The sequence below is a fragment of the Ahaetulla prasina genome, chromosome 11, assembly GCF_028640845.1.
Source record: "Ahaetulla prasina isolate Xishuangbanna chromosome 11, ASM2864084v1, whole genome shotgun sequence".
NCBI classification, from domain to species: domain Eukaryota; kingdom Metazoa; phylum Chordata; class Lepidosauria; order Squamata; family Colubridae; genus Ahaetulla; species Ahaetulla prasina.
In genome coordinates, this window is record NC_080549.1 from 4,116,390 (window position 1) to 4,134,207 (window position 17,818).

Consider the following 17,818-nt stretch of genomic DNA (forward strand, 5'->3'; position numbering starts at 1 on the left):
TGGCCATCCTATTTTTCTCAACAGCCACATGAAAAATTGCTGCTGAGTTTTGTCCAAACCAGTCCCTTAGATTTTGAAGCCATGATGTTCTTCTTCTGCCTGGACTTCATTTGCCTTCAATCTTTCCCTGGAGGATTACATGAAATATGCCATATTTTTTTCCGGGTGTCGCATCACATTGAAATCCCACAAGTCTTAAAGTTGCCAAATTTGGAGACCCCTGCTCTAATACATTGAATCATCTTATGGAGTGCAACACATCCTTCCCAGAGGCCTTCAGCAATTTGATATGATCATTCAACCAATCAATAAACCACCAAACAGAGGTTCCCCCAAAATTCCCTGGGTATCAACCCATTGATAAATTCCCCCATTTGGTTGGTTTCCTCGCTTACATCAGATGGTCCTGTAGCTTGAGCAAATGCACAAGGTCCATTAAATAGCTGTCGTGTCCCAACCCCACACCGACGAACGAGTCAAGGAAGTCCGTAACAAACTTGGCAACGAAGCCTCTGCAGCTTGCCAAGTACCTTCAAGGTTTATCAGGGCAGGCAGGAGTCCAAGTTGTGACTTCAGCGATAGGGTCCGGTATCAGAAAACAAGATAAGACTTTGCTTGACTCAAGGTTGGAATGCCAAAAGCAGGTCCTTTATATAGGCTGTGGGGTGTGGCTCCATGACTCAGCATTTATCCAGGCCTGCCCCACCCCTCCTTCTGCAGGCATCGCCTCTCAGATCTCCAGAAGCGAGTGTTCACCCACTCTGAATTGTCTTCAGCTGGATCTGCTGTCAGTGTCTGGGAAAGGGAGGGGTCAGAGGGAGTAGGCCCAGGTAATTCCACCACCTGGCTGACTTCCTGCTCTGAAGGCTGAGCCAAAGGAACACACACTGTATGAGTGAGGTTTATCGGGCTTGTCCTTTCACTCCTGGAATCCTCTCCGGGCATGGGGCCAGGGCCGGGGGCTGGAGTCATGACAGGCCGTTCATCTTCATTATCAGACTCGGAGTCTGATAAAAGGCCTGATTGGAGATGGGAGGGGCCCGGCTGAGGAGAGGAGGGAGGACGAGTCACAACAATAACTGCCACCTCGATTGCTAAGTTCCAGAGACGGTGCAGTTGAAATGCATTAGGAATTAGATGAATGCCACGGTTGCATCTTCTGGCCGCTCACTCAATGAATGCGAAATGAAACGTGGAATCTGCTGTTGCTTGTTCTGGAGGCTGATTTAACAGCAAACTAAACGCTGTTTTATGTGGCTCGGTGTGGTACTCTGTTATATTATCCGCCATGAAACTATACGACTGTATGTTGGAAGCTCTAGCTATGACTTCTCTTATATTGCTTGAAATAATGTCCTTCGGTAAGGGAAACCGAGTAATATGCAAATGTTTTCACTACTGGGAGATTGCCCGTGGACATAATAAAAAGAGAAATCCCCCAACACCTCCGACTTAAAAGAAATCCTTTTAAAATTATGTCGCACTAAAGAAATGTGATGGCTGCAAGGTTGTGGTTATTTTTTTTTAATTTAAAGCCACTGAAAAATATCAATCCCTTCATCTTATTCCACCATGTAATGCTCTTATCCCATCCAATGTCCTCCAGACAAGTGGGACTACAAAGCCCATTAATCCAAAAACAAATTCCTTGTGTGTCCAATCACACTTGGCCAATAAAGAATTCTCTTCTCTTCTCTTCTCTTCTTTTCTCATTAATCTAATCTAATTAATCTAATCTAATCTAACATGGATGATTAAGACTTTTCATGAAATTGAATGTTGAATTCTAGGTATGTATCAATCACCCTTCAACAGAGGTGGGTTTCAGCAGGTTCTGACCAGTTCTGGAGAACCGGTAGAGGAAATTTTGAGTAGTTCGGAGAACAGGTAGTAAAAATTCTGACTGGCCCCGCTCCCATCTATTCTCTGCCTCCCAAGTCCCAGCTGATTGGGAGGAAATGGAGTTTTACAGTACCTTCCCCTGCCACGCCCACCAAGCCACACCCACCAAGCCAAGCCACACCCACCAAGCCACACCCACAGAACCGCTAGTAAAAAAATTTGAAACCCACCACTGCCCTTCAAGACCACTGTTTACATTCTTCCGAAGATCAACCTAAGCGCTAAATCACCTATTATAGACATTGTATTCTAATAAGGAAGGAAGGACGGGAGGGAGGGAGGGAGGGAGGGAAGGGAGTGATGTAGAGTCAACATAGTGCTGAAGATGAGGCTGGGGTGTTTGAATTGGACATGAGAAGACTCTTAATTCAAGTCGACCTCTACTTATAGGACTTCACTGAGTGACTTTTAGCCAATAACTTTTTCTCTCTTAACCCAACCTACCATTCAGGATTTTTGCTGGGAAAATTGGAAATAACAGTGCTATAATCCCTGGTTTGAATACATGAACAAAAGCTGGGGCATTCATCTTAAAGACAGTAAGTCTTTTCATTTCAGATACTTGGTAGAATGCCTTCCATCTAGGTGATGACTGTAACAAATCAAGGAAGCTCTCCAAATCTTTTTTTCTTTTTTCTTTATCTTGCTCTTGCTCTGCAGCCAGGAGGACGTGGCTGTTTAGGCAGGTTAAGACAGATCGGATAGAAGCTCAGATGCTCTTTTTTCAGGGGTGAAATCTACTTACCTTCCTTACCGGTTTGGAAGTGCATGCACCGCGCAAGCAAACTGCACCTGCGCAACACCTTCTGTGCATGTGCAAAACCTTCTGCGCATGCAAATTACTTCCTGGTTAAAATCAAAATTCCTGGTTAAAGCTTCGCTCTGCTATCCCTACCGGATCACCAAACTACCGGTCATGATCGCTACTGGGTCGCGCGATCCAGTCCAATGTCACCTCTGACTTTTTTCCATGAATAAAACCTGGCACTACACAGTTTGTGTAGGAGATGAGCAGGCTCAGCCAGCGGGAGGAGTCAAACACGTCATCAATCTCAAATCCCTTCACACCCAAAAGAGAACTAAGTCCCGCCCACCTTGAATTCCATTCTTACCTACCGCCAATTGGCTTTGACCGTTAGTAGTTCAGATTCTTGTGGAGAAAGTAAGCTTGCAATAAACCTGCTTATTCATTTGAGCTGCCTGGATCTAACCTGAATTCTTGGGGGCCTCTTGTGGCTCAACAGGCTAATGCAGTCTGTTATTAACACAGCTGCCCTGCAATTACAATTACTGCAGGTTCGAGTCCCACCAGGCCCAAGGTTGACTCAGCCTTCCATCCTTTATAAGGTAAGTAAAAAAATTTTTTAGAATTTTATTGGCCAAGTGTGATTGGACACACAAGGAATTTGTCTTGGTGCATATGCTCTCAGTGTACATAAAAGAAAAAATATGTTCAATGAGGACCCAGATTGTTGGGGGGGGGGCAATACAAGTTGACTTTGTATATAATATACAAATGGATGAGACTATTGCCTTACACAATGTAAGCCGCCCTGAGTCTTCGGAGAAGGGCGGGATATAAATTCAAATTAAAAAAAAAAAATTCTCATGCTTGGCAGTTTGTTTATGGAGCAGATCACAGTGCGCTGGGTTTACCAATCCAGCTGAGCTCAAATTGGGCCTTCCAAATGATTGCTTAGCCCAATCTACAGCCAAATACATCAAGCATCCTATCCTAGCTATGGTAGAAGGTAGCCTGATTCTGAATACAGCAGTAGGTTTTTCCCGCAAAACACCAGAATTGGACTTGATTAAAAAAGACAAGAAAATTACTAAGGCCAAGAAATTGTCAGCGGGCGCTGTGAACACAGCTTTTGTAAGGTAAACAGTTTTTGACTCTTTCTCCTCCCAGGTGATAAGAAGGCAGAGAATTAAAAAGTCAAACAGCTAGATGCTTTGAAAGTCAATCAAAATTAATTAAGAAATTATAATTCGGTCAATAATGCACCAAGAAGTCTTATAATGACCTCGGTTATTCTGTTTAAGTGCAAACAAGATCATCAGTTGTATTTTCCATCCAATGATAAGATCGTTGCCAATTAACTTAAGGCTTAATTAACTCTCTGAGGTGCTGTGCTCGAGACATTTTCCCATCGTGAGTTTTAACATTCTAATTCCTTATCGCAACGGCGGTGTGCAATTTCTCGGTTTAGGGTTATTATTTCACGAGGGCTGCGGCTGTACGTTCCTTGCCATTTTTCATTTCAAGAAGAGGGGGAAAACACAACAATATTAAATTATAGCTAATGCTTTCTGATGGAGAGGGGTGGAAAAAAACAACCCAAACCCTTAATAGACTTAAATCAAGTTGAGTGAAGTAGGAAGTCCTTCCTTAAGCATGCGCTAAATTGGGCTCTGGTCTAATCGTAGTTAAGCATTTCAGACTCCACTGAGCGTGTCTAGGATTCAACTGGATAAGCACCAAACTGTTTTCTCCTCAGAATGAAGGCGAGGGCATCTCTCCTTCTAAAAACCTTCAACAATGAAGGTTCCATAAAATCAGCATGCCCACATAACCAGGGGTGGGTTTCACATTTTGTTACCACCGGTTCGCCCTGTGTGCGCACGCTTGCTTCATGCATGTGTTTTCTGTGCATGCGCCCGGCTGTTGTGTCTGCGTCCCCCGAGCCGGGCCTCCTGCCAGAAAGTGACTTGGAAAGTGAGGGGGAAGGGCCATCAGGACTTACCTCGGGAGCACCGGCTACCCTGGCTCAGCTCCAGGAGCCAGAGGCAGGCCAGGTGGAGGAGATAACGAGGCCTCCGTCCCCTGACTCTTCCCCCCCCCAGGGCACACCTCCAGACCCAGCTGATGGCAATCAGGCCTGGCTGGACCCTAGGTTTCGTAGGCAGGAGAGGCGGGAACAACAGAAGCAGGGGTGGGGCAGGCCTAGGAAGTGCTGAGTCATGGAGTCACACCTCACAGAATATAAAGACAGCAAGAGCTGCTGTGCCTCTTCGTAGCAGGCAAATTAACTGCTTAACTAAGAGCTGAAGTACTGTTTGTTCCTGGGTGACTCATTGGCGTTGAGGGAGATAACAGAGACACTTGGCAGACGCTCACTATTTTGCTGCCAGAGCTGATAATGCCAGCTAATTAAGCCATCGCTCGGACGGAGGCGAAGGGGGACAGAACACTGGCCTAAAAAATGTGTCTAAGTAGGATGGCATAGAGCTGGGGTGGGTGGACATGCCCATCCACAATTTCCGCTACCAGATGACTCAGCTGAATATCACCTCTGAACGTAGCCATGCATCAGTTTTTCCTCCTTTTAAATCTCGCATTCTCCCTTCGCATGAAAACAATTGCTTTATTTATTTTATTTATTTTATTTGTCACAACAGTATATATAAGCATAAGCATGAAATAACTATATAATATATAAGCATATATATGAGCATAAGTATATGATAACTATATGAATTGGATATAATGAAAGGAAACAATAGGACAGGAATGGTAGGCACGCTTGTGCTCTTATGCACGCCCCTTATAGACCTTATGGTTCGCTGTGATTTTTATTCTTGGGCCTTGCAACAGAATAACCCATTTGGAAGGGACCTTGGAGGTCTTCTAGTCCAACCCCCTGCTCAAGCAGAAGAACCTATGCCATTTCAGGCAAATGTTTGTCCAATCTCTTCTTAAAAACCTCCCGTGACGGAGCGCTCACAACTTCTGGAGGTGAGCTGTTCCGTTGGTTAATTGTTCTCACTGTCAGGAAATTTCTCTTTAGTTCTAAGTTGCTTCTCTTCTTGGTGAGTTTCCATCCATTATTTCTTGCCTTGCATTCAGGTGCTTTGGAGAATAGGTTGACTCTGTCTTCTTTGGGGCAGCTCCTTAGATTTTTTTTTTATTGATTTTACAACAACAACATAACACAACACATACATACATAACACAAACACATAACATGTGTTTTCTTTTTACATGTCAGTTTCATTCCACATACTTTCTCCTTTATTAAAGACTACTTCAGCTTCAATTGCAATAATACTAGAGCAACCAATAGATTCAAACTTAATGTTAACCACTTTAATCTAGATTGCAGAAAATGTGACTTCTGTAACAGAATCATCAGTGCTTGGAACACTTTACCTGACTCTGTGGTCTCTTCCCATAATCCCAAAAGCTTTAACCAAAAACTTTCTACTATTGACCTCACCCCATTCCTAAGAGGACCATAAGGGGCGTGCATAAGAGCACAAACGTGCCTACCGTTCCTGTCCTATTGTTTGCTTGTTTCTTTTTTTCTTCTTATATATATATGCTTATACTTCCTTATATTACCTCATATATATGTTTATATACTATATAATCTTTTTATGTGATGCTTATATATATTGTTGTGACAAAATAAATAAATAAATAAATTTTCCCCCTCTTTTATTATCTTTATCGTCCCTTTATATCTAGTTTTATTCATTTACAATATTTTATACATTTGTCACCTTCTCTTCTCCATCCTTTATTCATATTTACTTTTCCTATTCTCTGACCAATCATACCACTTGGTCCATACTTGATAGTATTCTGTCTCTTCCTTTTCTTTTATATCTTTTGTTAATTTATCCATCTCCGCACAGTCCAGAATTTTCTTGATTATTTCTTCCTCTGTTGGTACCTTTTCATTTTTCCAGAACTGTGCGTAGACAATCCTTACAGCTGTAATTATGTGTAAAATCAAATATTGAATTTCTTTACTGTAGATTCTGCTTAATATCCCTGGTAAAAATGTCTCTGGTTTCAAGTCCAAATTATGGCCACTTATCTCTTCTATCCAATTTCTAATTCCGGACCAATTTTTTTTATTTTTATTTTTTGCCTTAGGACATGTCCACCAGAGGTGATAATATGTTCCAGGGACTTTTTTTGCATTTCCGACAGTCTGAAGAATTATTAGGAAACATTTTAGCAAATCTTGGGATTTTTTAACCCATTCTGGAGAAAAAGATTGGAGAGAAGATTGATCACGAAAACAGGACAACTGGCTCCGGGATGCTACAACTTCTTCCTGCTGCATGGATAGATCAGTTTAAAGACCCCAGAGAGAGAAAGATTTTGCCTGTATTTATATGGACATCGCTGTGGATTTAAGTGCACGTAAAAACCAAGCTTTGCATCACGCACAGAGTCAGATTTCCAATCCATCTTGAATTCATCCCTGGAGTGCACTAACATTTTTCCTTGCACTTGGGTGCTTTCTCCAAAAGCCACTAAATTATCTGTTTAGAGAGATTAAAGCTAAGGGGGCTGGAGGAGAAGAAGACGCAAACAATAACTTAGAGGGACAAAACCACACCTTCCCTGTTACCTTTTCAGCCAAAATTAAAACCGGCAGCTTCCTCCTGCTTATTTGTTTTTTCTTTTAAACCTAAATAAATAAAAGCATGGTGCTTTCTTCGCTTAAGATGCGCGGCAACCACACTCACAGACACAAATCTTTATTGCTATTTGGAGGCATCGTTTCCTTTCTGAAAAGCAGTACCAAGAGGAATATTATACCCATAACTCGGGTTTTGCTGAGAATTAATGCAAGGGAAAATTATGCTAAGGCAACCGAGTGAGTTTAATTGCAGTTCCACTGTATAATATTTTGATGCCACTATAAAAATGCAGAATGAGGACATAACAGCTCTATTAATTGCTAATAAATTTAGAAGGTAAGCATTTGCAACCGGGGGTTGGGGGAGAGAGAATACTTCAGCTTTTCAGCCCAAGATTTGTCAAATGTGAGCATATTTTTTGTCAATTTCGAGACTGGTTACCTATTTACGTGACTCCAACAAGCCAACCATGGTTAATACAGGTATTGACTTACAAAAGTTCATTTAGTGACCAGACCATTCAGGCACTGAAAGAAGTAACTTACGATAGCCTTTCACCCTTACGAATCATTGCTGTATTCCAGGTGGGCTATTCATTTACCTTCCCTACCAGCTTGCAAATGTGAGCGCGCGCGTGTGCATAGATTCTTCCATGCATGGGCACCAGTGGTGGGTTTCAATTTTTTTTACTACCGGTTCTGTGGGTGTGGCTTGGTGGGCGTGGCATGGCTTGGTGGGCGTGGCATGGTGGGCGTGTCAGGGGAAGGATACTGTAAAATCCCCATTTCCTCCTGATCAGCTGGGACCTGGGAGGCAGAGAATAGATGGGGGCAGGGCCAGTTAGAATTTTTACTACCGGTTCTCTGAACTACTCAAAATTTCCACTACCGGTTCTCCAGAACTGGTCAGAACCGGCTGAAACCCACCTCTGATGTACACAGCATCAAAAATGGGGCATGATGATATCCGGGTGGGTGAGCTGAGCCTCCCGCAGCTGCTGCTACTGGTTCGGCCAAACCGGATATAACTGGCTGAATACCACCACTGCTGCATCCTCATGGCCACCTGATCCAAATTCAGACGCTTGGGAGCCAACTCATATTTATGACGGTCGCAGTCTCCCAGGGTCACGTGATCCCCTCCTGATGCGCAAAGTGAATGGGGAAGCCCGATTCACTTAACCACCATGTGACTAAATTCACAACCGGAAGTGATTCACTTAAACAACCGTGGCAAGAAGGGTCGTAAAACGGGACAAATTTCCCTAAACAAATGCCTCGACGACAAAAAAGTGGGACTCGGTTGCCGTCGTAAGTCAAGGAGTAGGCATGCAAAGATCAACCATTATTCCTTTTGTGAGCCTAAAGGCCCATTGTCCCCTGTCTGGAATGCGATAGCCATAAACTCCTGTCTTAGGGAACGATGGCGCAAAGAGTGTGTTGCTTAAATTGACACCACCCATTAAGCCATGATTTGATCAGCACGTCTGGATCTGATTAAAAGAGTTGGAAGAGAACTTGTAGGTCATCTAGTCCAGGGGTCTCCAACCTTGGTAACTTTAAGACTTGTGGACTTCAACTCCCAATTCTGGGAGTTGAAGTCCACAAGTCTTAAAGTTTCCAAGGTTGGAGACCCCTGATCTAGTCCAACCACCCACCTGTCCAAACAGAAGATCCTACACTGTTTCTGACAAATGGCAGAAATCTCTTCTTGAAAGCCTCCAGTGATGAAGCTTCCACAACTTCTAAAGGCAACTTCTGTTCCATGGGTTGATTGTTCTTACTGTCAGAAAACTGCTCCTTATTTCTAGGTTGAAAGTCTCCTTGTTCAGTTTCCATCCATTATTCCTTGTCTGGCCTTCAGGTGCTTTGGAGAATAGCTTGACCCCCTCCTCTCTGTGGCAGCGCCTCAAATATTGGAAAATGCTATCCTGTCTCCCCTGGTCCTTCTCTTCACTAGACTAGCCAGGCCCAGTTCCTGTAACCGTTCTTCATATGCCTCATCATCCTGGTTGCTCTTCTCTGCACTTTTTCTAGAGCCTCAACATCAAATAAGCCTTCACAAAGTTTATGCAAATTGGCACCAGCTTCAATCCACTTTTCTCTTTCTTTCTTTCTTTCTTTCTTTCTTTCTTTCTTTCTTTCTTTCTTTCTTTTTCCTTCCTTCCTTCCTTCTTTCCTTCCTTCCTTCCTTCCTTCCTTCCTTCCTTTCTTTCTTTCTTTCTTTCTTTCCTTCCTTCCTTCCTTCTTTCCTTCCTTCCTTCCTTCCTTCCTTCCTTCCTTTCTTTCTTTCTTTCTTTCTTTCTTTCTTTCTTTTTACTTCTCTATTCTGCAAAACAAGAACGGTCCTCTTTCCATGCCCTTAATAGAAGAGCATTTTCTCCAAAATTAGTGGGCTCATAATTGAAACATCCATCATTTGATGGAGGCCAGATTTGCTTTGATGAACGAGAGGTCGCTTCTTATTAAAATCAATATTTTAGTAAGATCAATATTTATAGGCTGGCATTTATATTGTTGCTGAGTACTGACTAATGAGATCCTGCTTGTGCCAAGATTCATTGGATTGCTTGGCCATCTATCCTTCCTCCCCCTCCCCCTCCCCATCCTTTAAGATTAACACTGAGGTCATTATGGGCAAGTCCTATGACTTTCCCCATTTTGTAGACGATGGTACTTCTTGCCATACTTTTTAACCAGGTTCCTGAATGACCTGTATTAATCAGGTTACTGTTTTTTTAGGTTTGGCCAGCATACTGACTTCTCAACGAATGATAGGAGTTGGTGGACCCAGTGCTCTACACCATAAATAGAAAACAATGCTTAGCCAGCTGTGTTATTGCTCTTTACTCAATGGCTCAATTTATTGGCTCAATTGCCAATAAAAGAGAATATTGGAGGAGGAGGAGGAAGAGGAGGAGGAGGAGGAGGAGGAGGGAGAAGGAGGAGGGAGAAGGAGAAGGAGAAGGAGAAGGAGAAGGAGAAGGAGAAGGAGAAGAAGAAGAAGAAGAAGAAGAAGAAGAAGAAGAAGAAGAAGAAGAAGAAGAAGATGACAATGATTATGGGTTTCTTGGTGCTCTCTGAGCTTAGTTGTTTTCTTGCACGCATTTCATTACCCAACTAGGTAACCTCATCAATGCTAGAAGGGAATGGCATTTCCTCTCTATTAATATGCAGTGACTTGCTTTGTCAGTGTTGGTAGGATCTTCTTCTTGGTAGTTCCTTGATTAGGCTATTATTTACCATTTGATTATTGGTCTGACTCAGTAATTCCTTGACTGGGGTATTAGTGGTAACCCGTGGCAATTTCCCGCAGTGACCATGTCCTGGTAGATCTCCTAATTCCAGAGAGGTTTCTCCAACAGTCTTCATAAGTTTAACGTCTTCAACTTAAACAAGAGAGGAAGCATCCCCATGAATTTCCCATTTCCACACCCTTATGGGGCCAAGAGGGTACATGAACTTTGAGATGTGATGGATTTTGGTGGATCAGACTTTCCAAGGACGTCAACCAGGGGTGAAATCCAGCAGGTTCTGACTGGTTCTCAAGAACCGGTAGCGGAAATTTTGAGTAGTTTGGAGAACTGGCAAATACCACCTCTGGCAGGCCCCAGAGAGGGGACGGAAGATTTGCAATGGAGATTTTGCAATCTCTTTCTCCCAGGAGTGGGGTGGGAATGGGGATTTTGCAGTATCCTTTCCCCAGGAATGGGGATTTTGCAGTATCCTTCCCCCAGGACTGGGGAGGGAATGGGGATTTTGCAATATCTTTCCCCCAGGAGTGGGAGGGGGATGGAGATTTTGCTGTATCCTTCCTCTGCCACGCCCACCAAGCCACACCCACAGAACCGGTAGTAATAAAAATTTGAATTCCATCACTGGGATCAACCCCTGCTAATCACACCATGCATGGATCTTCGTCGTTTCCCCAATCTCTTCTGCCACTCCACCTCGCTTGCTTTGAGGAGGAGGAGGAGAGGGGGTCCTCCTACCTCACTCTGCCCTGCTTTTGGCCAGCGGAGAGTCCCCCCCCCCTCCCCACCCAATGTGCCTTCCTCGTGTGATTTCTTTAACAGGCCTCTGGTTAAAACGCCTGCCGCAATTTCTCTTGAAAACAGCCATCGGCCCTTTTTTGTAATCCTTTCAAAAGGTCTCTGGCAGATTTCCCAGAAAAGCAAGACAGGGGTCATTGAAACCAGTTGCCAGGAAGGATAGATAATGTTCTTTCTGAGTTATTTTTTCTGGATCCTCTCCATCGATGAAATAAAACACACACACACACACACAGAGACCCCTGAATTCCTCCCTATCAAGACAAGGAGCCACAAGGAGGACAATGTATGTGTGTGTGTGTGCATGTGTGTGCATGCTACATTCCCAGCCCGGTTTGTCAAGCTCCCCCCAGACCATTTAAAACCGGGCTGTCCAAACTTGGCCCCTTGAGAGAATGGTGGACTTCAACTCCCAGAATTCCCCAGCCACCATGAGCTATAAATACGAGCAAGTGGGGAATTCTGGGAGGTGAAGTCCATCACTCTTCAAGGGGCCAAGTTTGGACATCCTTGTTTAAAAGGTGACTTCAGCAGTGGGTTCTTCTGAACCCGATGGGAGCATGAAATTCGGAGCCCTCTCCTTTGGAACCGATGCCCTCTTAGTGGCTCTTCCACAGACGGCGTGGCCTTCTCTCACTTGGATGGTATCCTCATCACCAACCAACAATAGCAATAGCACTTATATAACTTTTTAGAGTGCTTTACACAGTCAGCCTCTTGCCCCCAACAATCTGGCTCCTCGTTTTACCCACCTCAGAAAGATGGAAGGCTGAGTCAACCTTGAGGCTGGTGAGGATTGAACTCCTGGCAGTGGGCAGAGTTAGCCTGCAATACTGTATATTCTAACCACTGTACACCAAGGAAGGGAAGGGAAGGGAAGGGAAGGGAAGGGAAGGGAAGGGAAGGAAAGGAAAGGAAAGGAAAGGAAAGGAAGACTATTGAGAAAGGAAAGGAAAGGAAGGGAAGGGAAGGGAAGGGAAGGGAAGGAAAGGAAAGGAAAGGAAAGGAAAGGAAAGGAAAGGAAAGGAAAGGAAAGGAAAGGAAGACTATTGAGAAGGGAAAGGAAAGGAAGGGAAGGGAAGGAAGGGAAGGGAAGGGAAGGAAAGGGAAGGGAAGGAAGGAAAATTGCAATAACACTTAGACTTATATACCGCTTCACAGTGCCTTTCCAGCCCTCTCTAAGCGATTTACAGAATCAGCCTCTTGCCCCCAACAATCTGGGTCCTCATTTTACCCACCTCGGAAGGATGGAAGGCTGAGTCAACCCCATGGCGGAGGTACCCAACGGAATCAAGTCCTTGAAAATCCCAAGCATAGCACTAACCATGGTTAAGGCCAACTAAACATGGCACCCTCTCTCCTTTCCCTTGTTAATCTCATTGAATGAATCTAACGTCCAGTGGAGTGTGCTATCAGAGAGTCTTGGGGTGTGGGGATGGGGTGTCTACTCATGAGGAGGAAATATGCTTTGAATCACAGATTGAGTAGGAGGACCCAGTCTGGAGAACAGCTGAAAGATGCATTCCTCCCTCTGTGGTTTCTGCTGGACAGCTCCTTTGAGTCATCTGTCAAACAAAGGAGCGCTCTGAGGAAGGAGTGTTTTGATTTACATGTCAGGACTAGTAAAAAGTGGACAGTTGGTCGGACGCCTTGTTTTACAATTGTGGTCTTAAGAGTGGTGGCTTTGGACCACCAAGAAAATACAGGGGGATCTCTGAATGGCTTAGAACGGTGAACCGTGGGGTCATTTTAGCATAAAAGGCCTTTACTTCTCTTTCTCCTTCTCCTCTTCATCTATCTTCTCTTTTTCCTTCTCCTTCCCTCTTCTTCGTCCTCTTCCTCTTCTCCTCCTCCTCTCCTTCCTTCCTTCTACTCTTCCTCCTTCCCTTCTCCTTTTTCCCTCCCCTTCTTTCTCTCCCTTCCTCCTCCTCCTCCTCCTCTCTCCCTTCTCCTTCACTCCTCCTCCTCCTTCCCTCCTCTCCTCCCATTTCTCCCCTCCTTTCTCTCTCTCCTCTCCTCTCCCTCCTCTCTTCCTTCTCTTTTCCTCCTCCTCTTCCTCTCCTCCTCTCCTTCCATCCCCCTTATGCCCTTCCTTCCTCCTCCTCTTCCTCCTCCCCTCCCCTCCTCCTTTCCTCCTCCTCCTCCCCTTTCTCCCCTTTCTCCCCTGTTTTCTCTCCCTCCTTCCTCCTCCTCCTCCTCCAAGCTAACAGGAATTTGGGGAGTTCAAGTCCCCAAGTCCCCCAAGCCTTTAAAAGTTGTCACGGTTGGACACCTCTTCTCTAGAGACAGCCAACTTTCCACGGTTGATGATGAAGATAAGGAGGAGGAGGAGGAGGAGGAGGAGGAGGAGGTGGAGGAGGAGGAGGGCAAACCAACTCACCATCCTACCTCCTTTCATTTTGCCTTGTTTTCTATCTTAGTGTTGGCTTCCTCTAAATTTCCTCGAATTGCCCAGGGAATAGAGGAGGAGGAGGAGAAGAAAGCATTAATATCTGAAACGTTCCACTTCAGGAAGAAATAAAAACCCAGCAAGAGGATATGAGGAGAAACTTGGCACGCCGCAACCCAGACAGCCATCAACTTCACCGTCAAAAAAAAATAATAATGTCTTTGCATCAAGAGCAGCAGAGAACAAGGCCGTGGGGGCCCTTGACCATCGCTCTCTTGCAGCTCCCGATTCCTGATGGGCTTCCTTGGTGAGAATCGCACCCGTAGCCAACCCCGTCTCACCTTCTTCATGGCTTGTACAAACTGAGTGGTTGGTATTTCCCCCCTCCCCCAAAAAAGACCCCCACAGGATCGTTTGATCCTCATCAGCCATAGGCTGGGCTCTTTCTCCCGAAGACGTCGCACAGAGTCAACTGGTGTTTAATATCGAGCTTATCTTAACATTTACATTACAGAACCGTGGATTAAATCACGGGTTGGGCATCGCCAAGGAGATTTACTTTCTTGTCGGACTCGTGTTTACACAGAAGTCGGCGAAAAATAAGTACGTTAAGACGTGAAATGGGGGAAGGGGCCAGGATTGGCAGGCAGGGGAGGGCTCCTCAATTTAAGGGCGTGGGAAAAAGTAAAAATGCAAAGTAAGTTCTTACAACATGGAGCAAGAGCTTTGCGGTTTATTTATTTGATTTAGATCCCTGTCTCTCTTTCCACCCCCTGCCCCTCTCAGAAGTTCAAGCCAGTAAACTGCCTCCGCCATCATTTCCCCACAACAATCCTGCGAGGGAGGATGGGCAGAGTTTGCAACGAGCTCTATGGCCAAGGATGGAGTTGAACTTGGCTTTAGGCCAACTACCTAACCAAGTTTGCAGCGGCTCTCCATCAGCTACAGATAGTCCTCGACTTACGGCCGCAAATTGGAGCTGGAACTTCTGTTGCTAAGGGACGTGGTCTTGAAATGAGCCACGCCTGATTTTACAATCTTTTTCGCTGCCGCCATTAAGTGAACCACCCCTGTCATTAAGTGGATCGCCACCATCATTAAGTGAACCACCAGCAGTGTGCCTATTACAAAGAGACACAGCAGCTCTTGCTGCCTTTATATCCTGTGGGGTGCGGCTCCATGACTCAGCACTTCCTAGGCCTGCCCCACCCCTGCTTCTGTTGTTCCCTCCTCTCCTGCCTACGGAACCTAGGGTCCAGCCAGGAAAGGTCGGCAGTTCAGCGGTTCAGATCCCTAGTGCTGCCGTGTAACGGGGTGAGCTCCCGTTACTTGTCCCAGCTTCTGCCAACCTAGCAGTTTGAAAGCAGGTAAAAAATGCAAGTAGAAAAATAGGGACCACCTTTGGTGGGAAGGTAACAGCGTTCCGTGCGCCTTTGGCGTTGAGTCATGCCGGCCACATGACTGCGGAGACGTCTTCGGACAGCGCTGGCTCTTTGGCTTTGAAACGGAGATGAGCACCGCCCCCTAGAGTCGGGAACGATTAGCACGTATGTGCGAGGGGAACCTTTACCTTTACATATGCGTGCGCATGTGCGGTGCGCACCATGTACCAAACGCAAGGTGTGTGCAAGCATGTGCAGTGCACATCAAAAGGAGGCAAGTAGAACATCGTGCGGGGAGGTGATCAGCTTTGGCGCACAATCTTTTTTTTTACTTTTAAAAGCATTTTTTACAACCTATTCCTGCCATTCGGGCGGGAAAAGCGAGTGAGCCAGAAAGAAGCAGCAAGCAGGCGACCGGGCAACTGGGTAAGCATGGGTGGCGGGGGGGGGAGGGGGCAGGGATTTTTGCCACCGGTTCTCCAAATCACCCGCCTCCATCGCTACCGGATCAGCCGATCCGGTCCGAACCGGGAGCATTTCACCTCTGGGGTAGAATCTTCAGAAGTTGTCCTTCTTACATTTCAAGAAATGGCTGAAAAGATCTTAGAGGGTCTCCCTGCTTGAGCAGGGGGCTGGACTAGAAGACTTTGGAGGTCCCTTCCGACTCTGTTCTTCAGTTTCTCAGGATTCAACTCCCAGAATTCCTCAGCAGTGATAGTGAGAACAATCCCCTGATGGTCAGAACATTTAACCAGCCTCCAGAAGTTGCGGGCGCTCCATCAGAGGAGCTTTTCAATTAGAGATTAAACAAAGGACAGCCATTTGTCTGGGACGGCTATAGGTCTCCTGCTTGAGCAGAGGGTTGGGCTAGAAGACCTCCAAGGTCCCTTTCCAGCTTTAGTCTGATTTCTTCTTAAGGTTTCACGTCCTCCCCATCGCGGTCAATCTCAAAACCGGCCACAGGAGGGCCTCTCCAAATGTATCTCTCCAAAAATGACAATTGAAAGCCACAGCTCAGCCAATGGTAACTTGTCATGAAGGAATGTCTGAATCCGATCCCAGGCAAGCAAGACCGAAAAGAATATATAGATAGATATATAAATAAAACCTCTTCTCCCCCAATAATTGATAAATAAGCAGATGAGCAAAGCATCCATGTTTTGCTGACTTCAAATCTCCATAGGAACAAAATGCGGATTTCTTAAGCGCCTTAAATCCCAAACCAGCAAAAATCCATGTTTAGCTTTAGCCTGTTCTCCATTCTGAACCTGTAACTAACCAGGTTGAGAGTTTCTTGGTTGTTGTTTTTTTTTATTTGAATGAGAGCAGTTTCTTGGTGAAATAGATTAATTTATAAGGGGTTTTCAATGGTGGGATTCAAATTTTCTTTACTACCGGTTCTGTGGGCGTGGCTTGGTGGGCATGGCAGGGGAAGGATACTGCAAAATCCCCATTTCCTCCCAATCAGCTGATGGGGTCTGGGCCAGTCAGAATTTTTACTACCGGTTCTCCAAACTACTCAAAATATCCGCTACCGGTTCTCCAGAACTGGTCAGAACCTGCTGAAACCCACCTCTGGTTTTGCATTCCGGCAAACGCAGTCTGTCTTTTGAGAAACGTTGTGCATGCTACAACAAACAAACCTCTTGTTGTAGCTTTGTGGAAAATAGTGGAACCCACTAGTGGATCCCTACATTAATATCTCATCTCATCTTAGATAAATGACGGCCGGTTGGAAGTAAACCCAAGCTGAACACGCCAACGTTGCATTCACACAACCCATTCTTTGAAAATAAACACTGGACTTGTCCTAGTCCCCCCCACTACCCCGAAAGGGGTCCAAGAGGACTTTCTGCCTAGGAAGAGTTTCTGGTTTGGAGTCTTCCACCCTTGACTCCAAACTGAGAGGGTGGGGACTTCAGCTCCCACATTCCCAGACCCCAGTGAGACCACAACACCCAGAATCCCCATCTAGCCAAGAGGGATAGCGTGTCTTCTCCTCTCGGAAGCCTTGGAGAAAGGGAGGCGAGTTGCTCCCTCTTCTGGGCTGGCTTTCGTGGAGAAGCGACCCGGTTCACACGACACGGCTTTGTTTCCTTCGGGCAAAAAAAAAAAAGGCGTGGAGAGGAGGAGAAGTGCGGGGAGGGTGGGGGAGAAAGAGTAGAGAACCCCGGAGAGAAGGGCGCTGCTCTCTGGCGCCTCCCTTCGGGCAAGATCAGGGCGGGGCCCGGCCAAGGCTGCGACGCGTGTCTTCTGTAACGTGGGAACGCGCCCCTTGTTGCTGCTGCTGCTGCTGCTCTTTCTTTCTTTCTTTCTTTCTTTCTTTCTTTCTTTCTTTCCCCCTTCTCCTCTTCCTTCTATTCCTCCTCCTCCTCCTCCAAGCCATGCTCCAGCCGCGGCCGCTCGGTGGCCGCTGCCCCTCGCTCCTCCCCTTGTGGGGAGCGGTGGCTTGAGCTTCCCCAGCCAGCCAGCCAGGCGGCAGAAAGCAGCCCCGCTCCCCGAGCAGGCGGCGGCGGCGGCGGCGGCGGCGACCGCCTTCTAAGCTCTCCCCTCCCACCGCCGGCCAGTCCTGCTGGCAGCGCGGCGAGGCGGCTGGGCGCAGAGGCAGCCGGGGCTCGGCCGCCTGCCTGCCCGCCCGCCTGGCTGCCCGCTTGCCCCCATGCCTTCCTCGCCCCCGGCCTCCTCTTCTTCCTCCTCCTCCTCCTCCTCCTC

The 17,818-nt window shown here is 46.1% G+C and overlaps 1 protein-coding gene across 1 annotated transcript in view; it reads left to right on the forward strand.

The window, feature by feature from the left end:
• The first annotated feature begins 17,582 nt into the window (after window positions 1-17,582).
• Window positions 17,583-17,818, forward strand: part of AFF2 (ALF transcription elongation factor 2) — a 340,517-nt gene continuing 340,281 nt past the window's right edge. Inside the window, exon 1 of the mRNA XM_058196752.1 lies at window positions 17,583-17,818. This exon is cut by the window's right edge and continues 150 nt beyond it. The gene's annotated coding sequence lies outside the window, so the exon portion shown is untranslated.